General features: G+C 48.9%; 1 long non-coding RNA gene across 1 annotated transcript in view; it reads left to right on the top strand.

The window, feature by feature from the left end:
- The window catches only part of LOC147091441 (uncharacterized), a 347011-nt gene extending 329296 nt beyond the window's left edge, over nt 1–17715 (top strand). Inside the window, exons 2-3 of the long non-coding RNA XR_015075211.1 lie at nt 17082–17226; nt 17637–17715. This is a non-coding gene — a long non-coding RNA (uncharacterized LOC147091441). The remainder of the gene's footprint in view (nt 1–17081; nt 17227–17636) is intronic.
- Nucleotides 17716–19186: the final 1471 nt, after the last annotated feature.

Genomic DNA, 19186 nt, shown 5'->3' with positions numbered 1-19186 from the left:
TTTTCCTTCTCTCTCTCGCTCTCTTCTCTCCCCTGTCTCTCTCTCTCTCCCCAGTCTCTCTCTCTCTCCCCAGTCTCTCTCTCCCATCCCCTGTCTCTCTCTCTCTCTCTCCCAGTCTCTCTCTCTCTCCCCCAGTCTCTCTCTCTCCCATCTCTATCCCCATCTCTCTCCCCCAGTCTCTCTCTCTCTCCTCCCCCTCAGTCTCTCTCTCTACCCCCCTCAGTCTCTCTCACTCTCTATCTCCTCATTCTCTCTCTCTCTCCCCAATCTCTCTCCTCTCTCTCCCCCCAGTCTCTCTACTCTCTCCTCTCTCACCCCCATCTCCTCTCTCCCCCGCCTCTCTCTCTCCCCCAGTCTCTCTCTCTCCCCCTCAGTCGCTCTCTCCCATCCCCTGTCTCTCTCTCTCTCTCTCCAGTCTCTCTTTCTCTCTCCCCATCTCTCTCTCTCCCCCAGTCTCTCCCTCTCTCTCTCACCCGTCTCTCTCTCTCTCTCCCCCCCCCTCAGTCGCTGCCTCTCTCCCCCTCGGTCTCTCTCTCTCTCTATCTCCCCATTCTCTATCTCTCTCCCCAGTCTCTCTCCTCTCTCTCCCCCAGTCTCTCTACTCTCTCTCCCCCGTCTCTCTCTTTCTCCCCCAGTCTCTCTGTCTCTCCCCCAGTCTCTCTCTCTCTCCCCAAGTCCTCTCTCTCTCCCCCTCAGTCGCTCTCTCTCTCCCCCCTCAGTCTCTCTCTCTCTATCTCCCCCAGTCTCTCTCTCTCCCCAGTCTCTCCCTCTTATCTCTCCCCATCTCTCTCTCTCTCTCTCCCCCCTCAGTCGCTGTCTCTCTCCCCCTCAGTCTCTCTCTATCTCCCCATTCTCTATCTCTCTCCCCAGTCTCTCTCCTCTCTCTCCCCGCAGCCTCCCTACTCTCTCTCCCCCGTCTCTCTCTCTCTCCCCAGTCTCTCTGTCTCTCCCCCAGTCTCGCTCTCTCCCCAGTCACTCTCTCTCTCCCAGTCTCTCTTTCGCACCCTCAGTCGCTCTCTCTCCCCCCTCAGTATCTCTCTCTCTATCTCCCCAGTCCTCTCTCTCTCTCCCCGTCTCTCTCTCTCCCTCCCCCCCTCTGTCACTCCCTCTCTTTCCCTCCCCCTCAGTCGCTCTCTCTCTCTCCCCAGTCTCTCTCTCCCCAGTCTCTCTCTCCCCAGCCTCTCTCACCCCCAGTCTCTCTCTTCTCTCTCCCCCAGTCTCTCTACTCTCTCTCTCTCCCCTGTCTCTCTCTACCCCAGTCTCTCTCTCTCCCCCCCTCAGTCGCTCTCTCTCTCCCCCCTCAGTCTCTCTCTCTATCTCCCCAGTCTCTCTCTCTCTTTCTCTCTCCCTCTCTCCCCCAAGTCTCTCTACTCTTTCTCTCTCCCTGTCTCTCTCTCTCTCCCCCCAGTCTCTCTCTCTCCTTCCCTCTCTGTCTCTGTCTGTTTCTCTCTCCTTCCCTCTCTCTCTCCTTCCCTCTCTCCCTCTCTGCTTCCCTCCCTCTCTCTGTCTCTCTACTTCCCTCTCTCTGACTCTCTCTCCTTCCCTCTCTCTCTCTCCTTCCCCCTCTCTCTCTCTCTTCTCCCCCCCAGTCTCTCTCTCTCTCTTGCATCACGGGGGGCATTTCATTCCATGTGTGGGCAGGCCTAATCATGCAGCCTCCCGAAACGTCGCTGCCATTTTTTAATACCGACAGCGACAGCACCAGCACAACAAACCCCCACAGTGCGGCTCCGGCACAGTATCCCGCTCCCGGCCCGCCGGAGCGGGAGGTGAGTTGGGGTCACTCGGGCCGGGCCTCACAACCACTCGGCCCGAGACACAGAGCGGGGGAGCGGCAGCGGCCGGCCGTAAACCGCGCGGCCCCTGTAAACTGCCGTTTTTATACACTCAAAAGTAATAGGGCGTGCCTACACGCTTGTTACAAAGCTTACAGTTCCAGGAAGGTCATAAGCATATTTACTTTTCGGTGAGACAGAAACTGTGCCAACGGTATCCAAAAAACGTTCAAAATTCCGCTCATTATCCGCTCATTAGCATTGAGTGACTATGATGTCGAAGAGCTGCTATGATGTCAGGGCAGTTTTTGTGCTGTCATAAAGAAATCAATGCTTTCACTGTGCCCAGCCTACTCAGCTGGGGTGACTCGGGTCGGAACTCTTCCTCTCTTCTCTATCTCCTTCCCTCACTCTCTCCTTCTCTCCTTCCCTCTCTCTCTCCCCTTCCCTCTCTCTCTCTCTCCTTCCCTCTCTGTCTCTCTCTCTCCTTCCCTCTCTCTCTGTCTCTCTCTCCTTCCCTCTCTGTCTCTCTCTCCTTCCCTCTCTTTCTCTCTCTCTCTTCTTCCCTCTCTCTCCCTCCCTCTCTCTCTCTGTCTCTCCTTCCCTCTCTCTCTCTCCTTCCCTCTCTCTCTCTCAGTTCAGTTCAGTTCAAATGCTTTATTGGCATGAAAGTTTACAGAGAACCATATTGCCAAAGCTTACATAGCAAAAAGGTACAGTTTTCCAACATTCTGTAGGTGTCAATCGATTTGACATTTGTTGGGTATATACAATATTACTTTTAAACAATATTAATTTTAAAAAGTCTTTCTACTTCATTTGGTACGTTCAATATTAATTTTAAACAGTCTTACTTTTAAACAGTCCTCAGGTTGTGACATGTTGTTACATATTTAGCCCCAAGGTATGGTCTGTCTCCTTCTCCTAGGACTAATCTCAATTTTGACAGATCATCCAATTCCTTGAAATCTGGGGTTGTTTGGCTTAGCTTGTTGAATAATATGTTTCTTGATGTGTTGAATTTTTCGCATTTTAGGAGGAAATGCATTTCTGTTTCAACCTCGCCAGCCAGACATTGATCGCATATTCTATTCTCTCTAGGCTGCCAGGATTTCTTGTATCTGCCTTTTTCAATTTCCAGTTGGTGGTCGCTTAGTCTGTACCTGGTGAGGGTCTGTCTCTGATGGTCGTGAGGTAGTCTGCCAGTTTATATTCTCTTTTTAGGGCCCGGTAACATTCTAATCTGCTTTGGCTTTCGGTTATTTTGTTCCAATGTTCCAGGTAGGTTTCTTTGCATTTTTTAATGATTTGGTTCACTCGGATTGGTGTTTGGACGGCTGTGTTGGTCTGGGGCTGATCAGGGTCCGGCTGAGTACTTAGTTTCAGTAGCAGCTGACTCAGGGGACTCTTTTCTGGGTTTAGCTCTTGGGTCTGAAAGGCTTTGAAATGAAGGGTGTCTGGGGAGCTAGATTTGAGGTGATTTAGGAAGTTTAGTGCTCGTTTTTGGATGTTTATTATCAGTGGGTATCTGCCTAGTTCGGCTCTGCATGCATTTGTTGGCGTTTTTCTTTGGGTGCGAAGGATGCTTCGGCAGAATTCTGCATGTAGGGCTTCTATTGTGTGTTTTTCCCATTTAGTGTAGCTTTGGTGATTTAGCGGGCCCCATACTTCACTACCGTACAGTGCAATGGGCAGGATTATGCTGTCAAAAATTTTGAGCCAGATTTTGATTGGGATTTGGATGTTGTAGAATTTTCTTTTTATTGCATATAGGGCTCTTCGGGCTTTTTCTTTTAGTGCATTCACTGCTATGCTGAAGCTCCCTGATGCTGTAATAGTTAGACCAAGGTAGGTGTAGCTCATAGTGTGTCCTATAGTGGTATCACTGAGGGTAAACTGGTATTTGTTTTCCTGACATCTGGGTCTTTTCTGAAAAATCATGATGTTGGTTTTCTTTAGATTTACTGTTAGAGCCCAATTTTGGCAGTATTTGTCGAGTAGGTCTAGTTGTTGCTGTAATCCCTGTTCTGTGGGAGACAGCAGAACCAGGTCGTCCGCATAGAACAGGGACTTCACTTCTCCATCCAGGAGACGGAGACCTGGTGACTCGCTTTGCTCCAGCATGTCTGCTAATTAATTTATGTATATGTTGAACAGGGTCGGGCTCAAATTGCAGCCCTGCCGGACGCCTCTTCTTTGGGTGAAGAAATCGGTGCGTTTGTCTCCAATTTTGACCCTGCATTTGTTTTTCAGATACATTGATTTAATAAGGTCATAGACTTTGCCCCCTATTCCACACTGAAGAAGTTTATAATAGAGCCCTTCGTGCCATATAGAGTCAAAGGCTTTCTTGAAGTCGATGAAACAGGCGAATATTTTTCCATTTTTTGTTTGGTGTTTATGTTTTTCAATGAGGGTGTGAAGGGTATAGATATGGTCGGCGGTGCGGTGTTTTGGAAGAAAGCCTATTTGGTTTTTTCTGAGGATATTATGTTTGTTAAGAAAATCAAGTAATCTCTCTCCTTCACTCTCTGTCTCTCTTCTCCTTCCCTCTCTCACTCTGTCTCTCTCTCCTTCCCTCTCTTTCTCTCTCTCCTTCCCTCTCGGTCTCTCTCTCTCCTTCCCTCTCTCTCTCTCTCCTTCCCTCTCTCTCTCTCTCTGTTTCTCTCTCCTTCCCCCTCTCTCTCTGTTTCTCTCTCCTTCCCTCTCTCTCTCCTTCCCTCTCTCTCTCTCCTTCCCTCTCTCTCTCTCTCTCTCCTTCCCTCTCTCTTTCTCTCCTTCCCTCTCCAATTCCAATTCCAATTCAAATGCTTTATTGGCATGAAAGTTTACAGAGAACCATATTGCCAAAGCTTACATAGCAAAAAGGTACAGTTTTCCAACATTCTGTAGGTGTCAATCGATTTGACATTTGTTGGGTACATACAATATTACTTTTAAACAATATTAATTTTAAATAGTCTTTCTACTTCATTTGGTACGTTCAATATTAATTTTAAACAGTCTTAATTTTAAACAGTCCTCAGGTTGTGACATGTTGTTACATATTTGGCCCCCAAGGTATGGTCTGTCTCCTTCTCCCAGGACTAATCTCAATTTTGACAGGTCATCCAATTCCTTGAAATCTGGGGTTGTTTGGCTTAGCTTGTTGAATAATATATTTCTTGATGTGTTGAATTTTTCGCATTTTAGGAGGAAATGCATTTCTGTTTCAACCTCGCCTCTCTCTGTCTCTCTCTCCTTCCCTCACCAAATGGGGCGATACCAAATTTCGAGTCCTCTCCCTCTCTCCCCCCAATCTCTCTCCCTCTCCCCGTCTCTTTATCCCTCTCTCTGTCTCCCAGTCTCTCTCTCTCTGTCTCCCAGTCTCTCTATCTCTTCCCCAGTCTCTCTCTCCCTCTCTCTCCCTCAGTTTCTCTCTCTCCCCGTCTCACTCTCTCTACCCCCCTCAGCCTCTCTCTCTCTCTATCTATCTCCCAGTCTCTCTCTCTCCCCAGTCTCCCAGTCTTTCTCTCTCCTCCAGACTCTGCCTCCTCCAGTCTCTCTCTCCCAGTCTCTCTCTCTCTCCATCTCACTCTCACCTCCAGTCTCTCCCTCCTCCAGTCTCTCTCTCTCTCCCCCATCTCTCTCTCGCTCCCCATCTCTCTAGCTCTCTCTCTCCCCAGTCTCTCTCTCCCTTCCCCGTCTCTCTCTCTCACTCTCCCCCCAGTCTCTCGCTCTCTCTCTCCCCCCGTCTCTCTCCACCAGTCTCTCTCTCTCCCCAGTCTCTCTCTCTCCCCAGTCTCTCTCCTCTCTCCCCTAGTCTCTCTCTCTCTCTCCCCAGTCTGTCTCCTCTCTCTCCCCCAGTCTCTCTCTCTCCCCCTGAGTCGCTCTCTCTCTCCCCCTCAGTCTCTCTCTCTCTCTCTATCTCCCCAGTCTCTCTCTCCCCATCTCTCTCTCTCCCCCCTCAGTCACTCTCTCTCTCTCTTTCCCAGTCTCTCTCTCTCTCCCCCCCAGTGTCTCTCTCTCTCCCCCAGTCTCTCTTTCTCTCCTCCAGTCTCTCTCTCCCCCAGTCTCTCTCTCCCCCCAGTCTCTCTCTCCCTCCCCTCCAGTCTCTCTCTCCCCCAGTCTCTCTCTCCCCCGTCTCTGTCTCTCTCTCCCCCACTCTCTACCTCTCCCCACAGTCACTCTCTCTCTCTCCCCAGTCTCTCTCTCTCTGCTCCAGTCTCTCTCTCCCCCAGTCTCTCTCTCCCCCAGTCTCTCTCTCTCCCCTCCAGTCTCTCTCTCCCCCCAGTCTCTCTCTCCCCCCAGTCTCCGTCTCTCTCTCTCTTCCACTCTCTAGCTCTCCCCACAGTCAGTCTCTCTCTCTCCCCCACTCTCTCCCTGTCCCTCCCCTCTCTCCCTATCCCACCAAGTCTCCTCTCTCTCTCCCCCCCCACCGGTCTCTCTCTCTCCCCCCCAGTCTCTCTCTCTCTCTCTATCTCTATCTGCCCAGTCCAATTCCAATTCCAATTCAAATGCTTTATTGGCATGAAAGTTTACAGAGAACCATATTGCCAAAGCTTACATAGCAAAAAGGTACAGTTTTCCAACATTCTGTAGGTGTCAATCGATTTGACATTTGTTGGGTACATACAATATTACTTTTAACAATATTAATTTTAAACAGTCTTACTTTTAAACAGTCCTCAGGTTGTGACATGTTGTTACATATTTGGCCCCAAGGTATGGTCTCTCTCCTTCTCCCAGGACTAATCTCAATTTTGACAGGTCATCCAATTCCTTGAAATCTGGGGTTGTTTGGCTTAGCTTGTTGAATAATATATTTCTTGATGTGTTGAATTTTTCGCATTTTAGGAGGAAATGCATTTCTGTTTCAACCTCGCCGGCCAGACATTGATCGCATATTCTATTCTCTCTAGGCTGCCAGGATTTCTTGTATCTGCCTTTTTCAATTTCCAGTTGGTGGTCGCTTAGTCTGTACCTGGTGAGGGTCTGTCTCTGTTTTGTGTCTCTGATGGTCGTGAGGTAGTCTGCCAGTTTATAATCTCTTTTTAGGGCCTGGTAACATTCTAATCTGCTTTGGCTTTCGGTTATTTTGTTCCAATGTTCCAGGTAGGTTTCTTTGCATTGTTTAATGATTTGGTTCACTCGGATTGGTGTTTGGACGGCTGTGTTGGTCTGGGGCTGGTCAGGGTCCGGCTGAGTACTTAGTTTCAGTAGCAGCTGACTCAGGGGACTCTTTTCTGGGTTTAGCTCTTGGGTCTGAAAGGCTTTGAAATGAAGGGTGTCTGGGGAGCTAGATTTGAGGTGATTTAGGAAGTTTAGTGCTCGTTTTTGGATGTTTATTATCAGTGGGTATCTGCCTAGTTCGGCTCTGCATGCATTTGTTGGCGTTTTTCTTTGGGTGCGAAGGATGCTTCGGCAGAATTCTGCATGTAGGGCTTCTATTGTGTGTTTTTCCCATTTAGTGTAGCTTTGGTGATTTAGCGGGCCCCATACTTCACTACCGTACAGTGCAATGGGCAGGATTATGCTGTCAAATATTTTGAGCCAGATTTTGATTGGGATTTGGATGTTGTAGAATTTTCTTTTTATTGCATATAGGGCTCTTCGGGCTTTTTCTTTTAGTGCATTCACTGCTATGCTGAAGCTCCCTGATGCTGTAATAGTTAGACCAAGGTAGGTGTAGCTCATAGTGTGTCCTATAGCGGTATCACTGAGGGTAAATTGGTATTTGTTTTCCTGACATCTGGGCCTTTTTTGAAAAATCATGATGTTGGTTTTCTTTAGATTTACTGTTAGAGCCCAATTTTGGCAGTATTTGTCGAGTAGGTCTAGTTGTTGCTGTAATCCCTGTTCTGTGGGAGACAGCAGAACCAGGTCGTCCGCATAGAACAGGGATTTCACTTCTCCATCAAGGAGACGGAGACCTGGTGACTCGCATTGCTCCAGCATGTCTGCTAATTCATTTATGTATATGTTGAACAGGGTCGGGCTCAAATTGCAGCCCTGTCGGACGCCTCTTCTCTGGGTGAAGAAATCGGTGCGTTTGTCTCCAATTTTGACCCCGCATTTGTTTTTCAGATACATTGATTTAATAAGGTCATAGACTTTGCCCCCTATTCCACACTGAAGAAGTTTATAATAGAGCCCTTCGTGCCATATAGAGTCAAAGGCTTTCTTGAAGTCGATGAAACAGGCGAATATTTTCCCATTTTTTGTTTGGTGTATATGTTTTTCAATGAGGGTGTGAAGGGTATAGATATGGTCGGCGGTGCGGTGTTTTGGAAGAAAGCCTAATTGGTTTTTTCTGAGGATATTATGTTTGTTAAGAAAATCAAGTAATCTACTGTTTAGAATACTGCAGAATAACTTCCCTAGACAACTGTTGACACAGATGCCGCGGTAGTTATTTGGGTCTGATTTGTTTCCGCTTTTATATATGGGGGAGATTAGTCCTTGGCACCAGATATCGGGAAAACAGCCTGAACGTCATATGATGTTGAATAATTTGAGTACCGCACCCTGCATCTCCATATTGCTGAACTTGAGCATTTCATTTTTGATGTTGTCTGGGCCACAGGCTTTCTTTAGGTGGAGAGATTTTGTTTTTGTGGCCAGTTCTTTCCATGTGATTGGGCAGTCTAGAGGGTTTTGGTTGTCTTTAATTGTTGCTTCTAATGTGTGGAGTTTTTCTGTGACCTGATGTTGACTTGGGTTTGTTTCGTTTATTGGGATGTCTTTGTAGAGGTTTTCAAAATGTGTTCTCCAGATGTCGCCATCTTGGATTGCTAATGCTTGCAATTGTGTTGTACTCAGGTTATTCCACATTTCCCAGAATTGTTTTGGATTGGTGGAGTTTTCAATTTCTTCGAGTATTTTGTGGGTATAGTTTTGTGTTTTGTTCCTAATGGTGTGTTTATATCTTTTGAGGGTTTCATTGTATCTAGTACGATGGTCCGGATTGTTTGGTTGCCGATGCTTTTGGTTTGATATTTTTCTCAGGTCTTTTCTGGCATTTTTGCATTCGTGGTCAAACCATTTCTTATTTTTATTTTGTCTTTTGTGACTCTTCCTCTTCTGTTTCACGAGGTCGGCTTTTACAGCTGCCTCATGGAAGATCATATTTATATCCTCTATGGCCATGTTTACACCATCTCTGGTGATCTCATATAGATTTTCTTTAAATTTTGAAATTTTACTTTTGAGATCAGGTGAATTTAGTGCTGTGATGAATTTATCTCCACTGTCTGGGGCCCATCTGTATGTCTGGTTTATTTTATGTAGCTTAATGGGTTCCTTTTTTGTGTCTGTAGTTTGGGCAGAAAGTTTAAGGTACACATTTATTTGATTATGGTCTGAGAGGGGGGATTGCTGCCTGACAGTGAATGCGTTGATATCGCAGGGGTCCAGGTCAGTGATTGTATAATCCACCACACTAGACCCAAGAGTTGAGGAATATGTGAGTCTCCCTAAGGAGTCCCCTCTGAACCTACCGTTAACTATGTACAGGCCTAAGGCTCGGCAGAGTTGCACTACCTCCCTACCGCTTTTATTTATTACACAATCGAGGTTGTTTCGGTTTGCGATGGCTGGTGTGACATATAGAGGGGTCTGGCCAAACACATGGTTGTTGCCCTGTGGGTCTATGAAATCAGGTTCACATCCTTTCCTTGCATTTAGGTCCCCACATAGTTGCACCTTTCCTTGGGCCTGGAAATGGCTGATTTCCATGTGGAGAGTGTCAAATATCTCCTCTTCAAAATATGGCGATTCTATTGGAGGTATGTAGATCGCACATAAGTAAACATCGTTTTTTGCTATTCCTATATTTTTATCTAATTTTAGCCATACGTGTGATTTTCCCTGTTTTATCGGTGAGATGTGTTTGTTCAGTTCTCCTTTATACCACACCAGGATTCCCCCGGAGATTCTGCCCTTGCGTGTCTTAGTGTTCTTTACTGAGGGCACAATGATTTCATGGTACATTGGAGGACAGTGGGTCGGCATGTCCTTTTGGCACCATGTTTCTGTTAACACAATTATATCAATGTCTTTTATAGCTTTTAGGAATTCAGGGTCTGTACTCTTCATCCCAAAAGTTGAGGAGCGGAGGCCCTGGATATTCCAGCAGCTTATGTGGAAAGAACGCATTTATATAGTTCAATAAAACGAAATAAATTGGACCTATTTTGTGGGATGCGTGTGGGAACACTATTTTCAATAATGCTAAATGATGATTTAGTATAAATTTCATGAGGCATGCACATATATCTATCTAATAATAGTAATAATACTGATAAGATAACAATACTGATAATGATAAATAACAATATTAATAATTTCTCCGGCTTTCTATCAGGCTGTTCAGCATCGTCTCTCTCTCTCTCTCTCTCCCCAGTCTCTCTCTCCCTTCCCCATCTCTCTATCTCTATCTCTCTCTCTCCCCCCAGTCTCTCTCTCTCTCTCCACCAGTCTCTCTCTCTCTCTCCCCAGTCTCTCTCTCTCTCCCCCTCAGTCTCTCTCTCGCTCTAACACCCCATTCTCTCTCTCTCTCCCCAGTCTCTCTCCCCCAGTCTCTCTACTCTCTCTCTCTCCCCGTCTCTCTCTCTTCCCCAGTCTCTCTCTCTCTCCCCCTCAGTCTCTCTCTCTATCTCCCCATTCTCTCTCCTCTCTCTCCCCCAGTCTCTCTCCTCTCTCTCTCTCCCCTGTCTCTCTCTCTCTACCCCAGTCTCTCTGTATCCCCTCAGTCGCTCTGTCTCTCCCCTCAGTCTCTCTCTCCCCCTCAGTCTCTCTCTCTATCTCCCCGTCTCTCTCTCTCTCTCGCTCTCTCTCTCCCCCAGTCTCTCTCTCTCTCTCCCCGTCTCTCTCCCCCAGTCTCTCTCTCTCTCTCCCCCAGTCTCTCTCTCTCTCTCCCCGTCTCTCTCCCCCAGTCTCTCTCTCTCTCTCCCCCAGTCTCTCTCTCTCCCCCCAGCCTCTCTATTCTTTCTCTCTCCCCGTCTCTCTCTCTCCCCCCAGTCTCTTTTTCTCCTTCCCTCTCTGTCTCTCTCTCCTTCCCTCTCTCTCTCTCTCCTTCCCTCTATCTCTGCCCCTCTCTCCTTCCCTCTCTCTCTCTCGGTCTCTCTCTGTCTCTCTCTCCTTCCCTCTCTCTCTCTCTCTCCTTCTCTCCCTCTCTCTCTCTGTCTCTCTCTCCTTCCCTCTCCAAATGGGGCGATACCGAATTTCTAGCCGTCTCCCTCTCTCTCCCCCCAATCTCTCTCTCTCTCCCCGTCTCTTTACCTCTCGCTCTCTCTCCCAGTCTCTCTCTCAATTCAATTCAATTCAATTCAAATCGCTTTATTGGCATGATAAGGTACATCTTATGTTGCCAAAGCATCGAAAAACATTGATGGTTGAACACATAAACGCAGATCAATCCATACAATGTATAAACAGATATATCCCTGAGTGTATCAATATACATTGGTATAATTTGTATATATTCTTTTCTTAGGTTTAATGGTTGTCCCTCTGTTTATGGCAAGCTGTAACATAGTGTGCCGCTAAGGTTACACAATTTCTCTGTTCCCCTAGTCGGTATGGGAGTTTTTGGTCGTCATTCAAATTTCTGAATTCAGGGCATATTTTTGTGAATTTTTGGTAGAAATTCTCCCTGATGCCCCGATATTTTCCTCAAGCTGTGAGGAAGTGCCTTTCTGTCTCCACCACTCCCTGACTGCAGTGAGAGCATATCCTGTCCTCTCTTGGCAGCCGGGTCTGTCTGTGTCTGCCTTTTTCGATGGCCAGGCTATGTTCACTAAGTCTGTACCTTGTCAAGGTTTTTCTCAGTTTGCTATCCTTTACCATGGTCAGGTATTCAGCCATGTTGTATTGTCTGTTTATGGCCAAGTAGCAATTGATTTTGTTTTGGGTTTTTGTTGTTTCTGCCCAATATGACAGGTATTTTTCCTTTTGCTTCGTGACAATTGTGTTGGGTCGAATTCTCTGTGCTACGATGTCACTGTCCTGGGGCTGGTTATTGTTAGTAGTGTTAGTAGTTACTTCACTGAGTCCCAGGACTAGCTGACTGAGGGTATTCTTCTTTATGGTCCTCTCTTGGCATTTCAGGGCTTCGTAATGATAGCAGTGGGGGTTGCTCATTTTTAGGTGTTTCCAAAATGTGTTGGTTCTTTTTTGGATAGTAATTATTAATGGATATTGGCCTAGTTCAGCCCTGCATGCATTGTTTACGGTCTTCCTTTGAGTCCGGTAGATACTTTTACAGAATTCTGCATGTAGGATCTCAATTGGGTGTTTGTCCCATTTTGCAAATTCTTGTTGTGTTAGTGGTCCCCACACCTCACTGCCATAGAGGCAATTGGTTCAATTACTGATTAAAAATTTTTGAGCCATTTGCTAATTGGGATTTCTATTTGAATTGATTTTTTAATGGCATAGAAAGCCCTTCTAGCTTTGTCTTTCAGTTCATTCACAGCCGGATGAAAATTTCCCATAGAGCTGATTTTTAAGCCCAAGTATGTGTAGTTAGTGGTTTGTTCAATTTTAGTTGTTCCTAGTGTGAAATTTATTCTTGGTCCCTGATGTCTGGATCTTTGCTGGAATACAAGGACTTTGGTTTTTTGGGGGTTTATTGTCAGGGCCCAGGTCTGACAGAATGACTCTAGCAGATCCAGGTTCTGCTGTAGACACTCCTTAGTTGGTGACAGCAGAACCAGGTCATCTGCATAGAGGAGGAATTTAACCTTGGATTCGAATAGGGTGAGGCTCGGTGCTGTAGATTGTTCAAGTAGTTTTGCCAATTCAGTTATGTAAATATTTAAGAGTGTCAGTGAGATGGCGAGCCCTGCGTCACACCACGCCCCTGTGGGAAGTATTTTGTTTGTTTGTCTCCAATTTTAACTGCACATGTATTGTTTGTATACATTGATTTAATTACATCATATGTTTTTCCCCCTACACCACTTTCAATAAGTTTCAAGAACAGACCGTCGTGCCAGATGGAATCGAAAGCCTTCTGGAAATCTATAAAGCAGGCAAAAATTTTGCTTTTGTTCTGATGAACATGTTTGTCAATTAGGGTCTGTAGGGTGAAGATATGATCTGATGTTCTATAGTTTGGTAGGAATCCAATTTGGCTTTTACTCAAGACATTGTGCTCCTCAAGGAAGTTTATAAGTCTTTTGTTTATGATACTACAGAAAACCTTCCCCAGGTTACTGTTTACACAGATGCCTCGATAGTTATTTGGGTCAACTTTGTCTCCACTTTTGTATATGAGCGTTCTGAGTCCTTTGTTCCAGATATCAGGGAAGTAACCGACACTCAGAACCAAGTTGAAGAGTTTCAGTACAGCCAATTTCAATTTATCGTCCGTGTGTTTAATCATCTCGCTTAGGATGCCGTCTCTCTCTGTGTCTCCCAGTCTCTCTATCGCTTCCCCCAGTCTCTCTCTCTCTCTCTCTCTCTCCCCCAGTTTCTCTCTCTCCCCGTCTCTCCCTCTCTCCCCCCTCAGTGTCTCTCTCTCTCTCTCTCTCTCCCCCAGTTTCTCTCTCTCCCAGTCTCTCTCTCTCCCCCAGTCTCCCAGTCTCTCTCTGTCCTCCAGACCCTCCCTCCTCCAGTCTCTCTCTCCCAGTCTCTCTCTCTCTCCGTCTCTCTCTCACCTCCAGTCTCTCCCTCCTCCAGTCTCTCTCTCTCTCTCCCCACAATCTCTCTCTCGCTCCCCGTCTCTCTATCTCTCTCTCTCTGTCTCCGTCTCTCTATCTCTCTCTCATCAGTCTCTCTCTCTTTCCCCATCTCTCTCTTTCTCTCTCCCCCAGTCTCTCTCTCCCAGTTTCTCTCTCTCTCCCCAGTCTCTCTCCTCTCTCTCCCCCCAGTCTCTCTACTCTCTCTCTCCCTCTCCTGTATCTCTCTCTCCCCGTCTCTCTCTCTCCCCCTGAGTCGCTCTCTCTCCCCCAGTCTCTCTCTCTCTCTCTCTCTCCCAGTCTCTCTCTCCCCCATTCTCTCTCTCTCTCCCCCACTCTCTCCCTCACCCCCCAGTCCCTCTCTCTCTCTCCCCCACTCTCTCCCTCCACTCTCTCCCTCTCCCCCCAAGTCTCTCCCCATCTCTCTCTCTCTCCCCTCAGTCTCTCTCTCTCTCCCCCCCAACCCCGGTCTCTCTCTATCCCTCCCAGTCTCTCTCTGGCTCTCCCTCCCTCTCTACTCTCCTCCCCCGTCTCTCTCTCTCTCCCCAGTCTCTCTCTCTCCCCCCATTCTCTCTCTTTCTCCCCCACGCTCTCCCTCTCCCCCCAGTCTCTCTCTCTCTCTCCCCCACTCTCTCCCTCTCCCCCCAAGTCTCTCTCTCTCTCTCTCTCTCTCCCCATCTCTCTCTCTCTCCCCTCAGTCTCTCTCTCTCCCTCCCCCCCACCCCCCCGGTGTCTCTCCATCCCTCCCAGTCTCTCTCTCGCTCTCTCTCCCTCTCTCTCTATCTCCCCAGTCTCTCTCTCTCCCCCAGTCTCTCTCTCTCCCTTCCCCATCTCTCTCTCTCTCTCCCCCAGTCTCTCTCTCTCTCTCCCCGTCTCTCTCCCCCAGTATCTCTTTCTCTCCCCCTCAGTATCTCTCTCTCTCTCTCCCCATTCTCTATCTCTCTCCCCAGTCTCTCTCCTCTCTCTCCCCGCAGTCTCTCTACTCTCTCTCTCTCTCCCCCGTCTCTCTCTCTCCCCCAGTCTCTCTCTCTCCCCCTCAGTCGCTCTCTCTCTCTCCCCCTCAGTCTGTCTCTCTCTCTATCTCCCCAGTCCACCTCTCTCTCCCCCAGTCTCTCCCTCTCTCTCTCTCCCCGTCTCTCACTCTCTCTCACCCCTTCAGTCACTCTCTCTCTCTCTCTCTATCTCCCCATTCTCTCTCTCTCTCTCCCCAGTCTCTCTCTTCTCTCTCCCCCAATCTCTCTACTCTCTCTCTCCCCTGTCGCTCTCTCTCTATCTCCCAGTCTCTCTCTCTCCCCCAGTCTCCCTGTCTCTCTCCTCCAGACTCTCTCTCCTCCAGTCTCTCTCTCCCAGTCTCTCTCTCTCCTCCAGTCTCTCCCTCCTCCAGTCTCTCTCTCTCTCTCCCCCATCTTTCTCTCGCTCCCCGTCTCTCTATCTCTCTCTCTCTGTCTCCCAGTCTCTCTCTCTGTCTCTCCCCAGTCTCTCTCTCCATTCCCCGTCTCTCTCTCCTCCATCTCTCTCTCCCCAGTCTCTCTCTCTCTCCCCCAGTCTCTCTCTCTCTCTCTCCCCAGTCTCTCTCCTCTCCCTCCCCCAGTCCCTCTCTGCTCTCTCTCCCCCCAGTCTCTCTACTCTCTCTCTCTCTCTCTCTCCCATCTCTCTTTCTCTCCCTCAGTGTCTCTGTCTCCCCGAGTCGCTCTCTCTCTCTCCCCTCAGTCCCTCTCTCTATCTCTATCTCCCCAGTCTCTCTCCCTCTCCCCCAGTCTCTCCCTCTCCCCCCCAGTCTCTCTCTCCCCCGTCTCTCTCCCCCAGTCTCTCTCTCTCTCCCCGGTCTCTCTCCTCTCTCCCCAGTCTCTGTCCTCTCTCCCTCTCCCATCTCTCTCTCTCTCCCCAGTCTCTCTCTCGCCCCCCTCAGTCTCTCTCTCTCTCCCCCCAGTCTCTCTCTCTCTCTCCCCCATTCTCTCTCTCCCCAGTCTCTCTCTCTCTCCCCTCCAGTCTCTCTCTCCCCCACTATCTCTCGCCCCAGTGTCTCTCTCTCTCTCCCCCACTCTCTCCCTCTCCCCCCAGTCTCTCTCTCTCTCTCCCCCACTATCACCCTCTCCATCCACTCTCTGCCTCTCCCCCCAAGTCTCACATTCTCTCTCTCTCTCCCCATCTCTCTCCCATCAGTCTCTCTCTCTCTCCCCCCCACCCCCCACCCCGGTCTCTCCCTCTCCCCCCCAAGTCTCTCTCTCGCTCTCTCTCTCTCTCTCTCTCTCCCCAGTCTCTCTCTCTCTTCCCAGTCTCTCTCTCCCTTCCCCCGTCTCTCTCTCTGCCCCTCAGTCTCTCTCTCTCTCTATCTATCTCCCCATTCTCTCTCTCTCTCCCCAGTCTCTCTCCTCTCTCTCCCCCCATGTCTCTACTCTCTCTCCCCCGTCTCTCTCTCTCCCCAGTCTCTCTCTCTCCCACTCAGTCGCTCTCTCTCTCCCCCCTCAGTCGCTCTCTCTCTCCCCCTCAGTCTCTCTCTATCTCCCCAGTCTCTCTCTCTCCCCATCTCTCCCTCTCCCCGTCTCTCTCTCTCTCTCTCCCCCCTCAGTCGCTCTCTCTCTCCCTCAGTCTCTCTCCTCCCACCCCCCTCTCTCTCCTCCCACCCCCCCTCTCTCTCCTCCCACCCCCCCTCTCCTCCCACCCCAACACTCTCTCCTCCCCCCTCTCTTCTCTCCCCCCCTCTCTTCACCCCATCTCTTCCCCCTCTCTCTCTCCTCCCCCCTCCCTCTCTCCTCCTCCCTCTCCTCCACCCCTCTCTCTCTCCTTCCCCCTTTCTCTCTCTCTCCTTCCCCCTCTCTCTTTGCCTCTCTCTCTCCTTCCCACACAGACAGACAAACTCATGTATATATATAAAAATTATTTGTACTTTGTTCATAACAACCTGCCCTCAAAAAACCCTCGGCACCGCCGGGCACTCTAGCTAGTATATAATTTTCTAGTTTTATCAATGAAGAACAAACAACAGAAATTTATTTTCAATCAAATTTCACCCCAGGTCTGAGATACCCATGAGATCTCACACTGACCATCAACTGTCCCTCACCATCTGCACTCTGTTCAACAGCTCAATCTGCAGGAGGAGGACGAGGGTCCCAAATGTTGCAGGTGCCCACGTGAACTGCAGCCTTAAACTTTCCCGGGCTTACGGCATTCTGTAGCTGGGAAATAACAGTGAATGTTCAACATAGAGATCAGTCTGTGAGGAGGGAGGGGAAGGGTGAGAGTGAGCCGGACATCCCGAGAATCTGTGTTAATCAAAGTAAAATGGAGCACAACCTGCAGGGACACAGAACGAAGCCAGGTTTACAGAATCGCTAAATTCCAGCTTTAAATTTGCAGCTTGTCTATTGGACGAAGTGAAGCTGAGATTGTTGCTGCATTCTGTTACCTGAGCACCAACTGTTAGTCTAGAATAGGGAGGACTGTCTGTGAGCAGTGAGTTAGAGGGGAGGCTGGGGTTCGAGACAGGTGGGAACCTGGTTTAGAGAGGGACGAAAGTTTCCAGCCTCCATTTGGTGGATTTTCTAGCAGGGGTTATTGGTGATTCTGGGGAACAAGCCGCTGTGTAATATTAACTGTACTTTATATTAACATGAAACATCTTTCTCTCACTCCTTCGCAGACTCTGCACTCACGGACCCATGTGAACATCACACAGTCCTGGAGGACACTTGGAGGAGCACGGATTGTATTGAGACTCAGTGCACCGGTCATCAGAATTGGAAGTCAGATGAGCATCTCACCCAAGGGTGGTACAGATTTAAAAGGTAACATGAGGGGAAATTACAGATAAACTCGTCGATAACCGAGGAGTAAATGTACAAAATACAGCAAAGCTTGCGAGTAAGAATGTGTACTGCAGGGAGACCGAGAACATCAGTCAGTACAATGGGGCATGGAGTTTATACAGGGGAAGGGGAAAAACTGCAGTTTGCAGAGAGAAAGAGGGAGATTAAAGGGAGATACCCAGGATAGAGTGGAATGTAGAACGGGTCTGAGTATTAACAGTTACTAATCTCCAAGCTCCTGCTTTAGCCCTAAACAGCTATTTAACCCCGACCCCTAACTTCAAGGGCAAAAAGACGGTGTGACCTTTCCCAGTCAGTCAGTTCCCAGTCGTTGTGTCAGTTAATAAGAGCCATCAGTTCAGGGTCTGACTCTGTGATTGTTGTTCCAGTTCTGGTGGATGGGAGATTCCCGAGACTGAGGTTCCAAAGCATCGCTGCTCCACACACTGCCCAGGCTGGTTAAATGGTAATTTCAGACTTTATAATCTCAGATTTACATTCACTGTCCAGCACTGTTCAGTCGGTTGTATTATTCAATATTTATAAACCACATTTCAGGTTCTCATCCCACCGTGGGACAGGGAGAAGTGGAGAGGACAGTTTGTTTTACCAAGGATGGAAATCGCCGCTACGGGACCCTGGAGATAAAGATCAAAAACTGCACCGGTTACTTCGTTTATGAGTTGAAGCCAACACTCGGGTGGGACGCTGCTTATTGCACAGGTACATGGGGGGGGGACAAAGGTCAGGAACTCGGGGGGTGAAAATATCAGGAACTCGGGGGCGCAAAGTTCAGGAACTCGGGGGAAAAAGGTCAGGAACTCGGGGGAAAAATGTCAGGAATTCGGGGGAAATGTCAGGAACTCGGGGGGTGAAAGGTCACAATTCGGGGGAAATGTCAGAAACACTGGGGGGCAACGGTCAGAATCTTGGGGGGCAAATATGTGGAACTTGGTGGTGGGGTAAAGGTCACTAACCTGTGGGGGGCAAAGGTCAGGAAATGGGGGGGTGCAAATTTCTGAAGCTCTGGGAGCAAATTTCTGGAAATCGAGCGGGAAAGGTCAGGAACTCAGGGGTCAGAATTCAGAAACTTGGTGTGGGGGCAAAGGTCCGAAATTAGGAGGGTCAATGTTCAGGATAATAGGAGAGGGGGCAACATTCAGGAACGCAGTGGGGGGCAAAGTTCAGGAGCTCGGGGGGGGTGGCAAAGGTCAGTAACTCGGGGGTGGGGTCAACGGTCAGGATTATGGTGGGGGGAAAAGTTCAGGATCTCGAGGGGCAAAGGCCAGGCACACGCGGGGGGGGAAAGTACAGGAATCTGGGGGGAGAGAAGGTGAGGAACTCGTTGGGGAAAGTCAGGAACAGCCGGAGGTGTAAAAGGAAGGAACTCGGGGGAGAGGTCAAATACTCGGGGGGAGTGAAGGTCAGGAATGCGAGGAGTGAAAGGTCAGGCACTTGGGGGTGAAAGGTCAGGAACTCGTTGGGGGGGGGGGAAGCCAGGAACTCAGGGCGGTGGTGGAAGTTCAGGAACTCAGGAATGTAAGGTCAGGAAATCAGGATCCAAAGATCAGGATCTCAGGGTGGCGAATACCAGGAACATGGGGCGGTGGGTGGGTGGGTAAAGATCAGGGTGTCGGGGGGCAAAGATAAGGACTCGGGGGCGGTAAAAGTTCAGGAACTCGTGGGTGCAAATGTCAGGAACTCTGGGAGGCAAAGGTCAACAACTCGGGGGGGTAAATATCAGTAACTCGGGGCGGGGACGCAGGTCAAGAACTACAGGGGGTGAGATGGTCAGGAAATCAGAGTTGGGGAGAGAAAGTCAGGAAGTCAGTGCGGGGGACTGTGTAGGAATGAACCTCAAGTATTCGAGTGGGAGTAATGAAGGCCAGGTACTCGGGGGTTGAGGTGGAGTGATGGCCAATAGATCCTCCCTGAGATG

Source organism: Somniosus microcephalus, unplaced genomic scaffold, assembly GCF_052327205.1.
Source record: "Somniosus microcephalus isolate GS21.2 unplaced genomic scaffold, FLI_Smic_1.0 unresolved_chr3, whole genome shotgun sequence".
NCBI lineage: Eukaryota > Metazoa > Chordata > Chondrichthyes > Squaliformes > Somniosidae > Somniosus > Somniosus microcephalus.
Note: the sequence above shows the minus strand (reverse complement) of the source record. Positions and strands in the feature narration are given on the sequence as shown.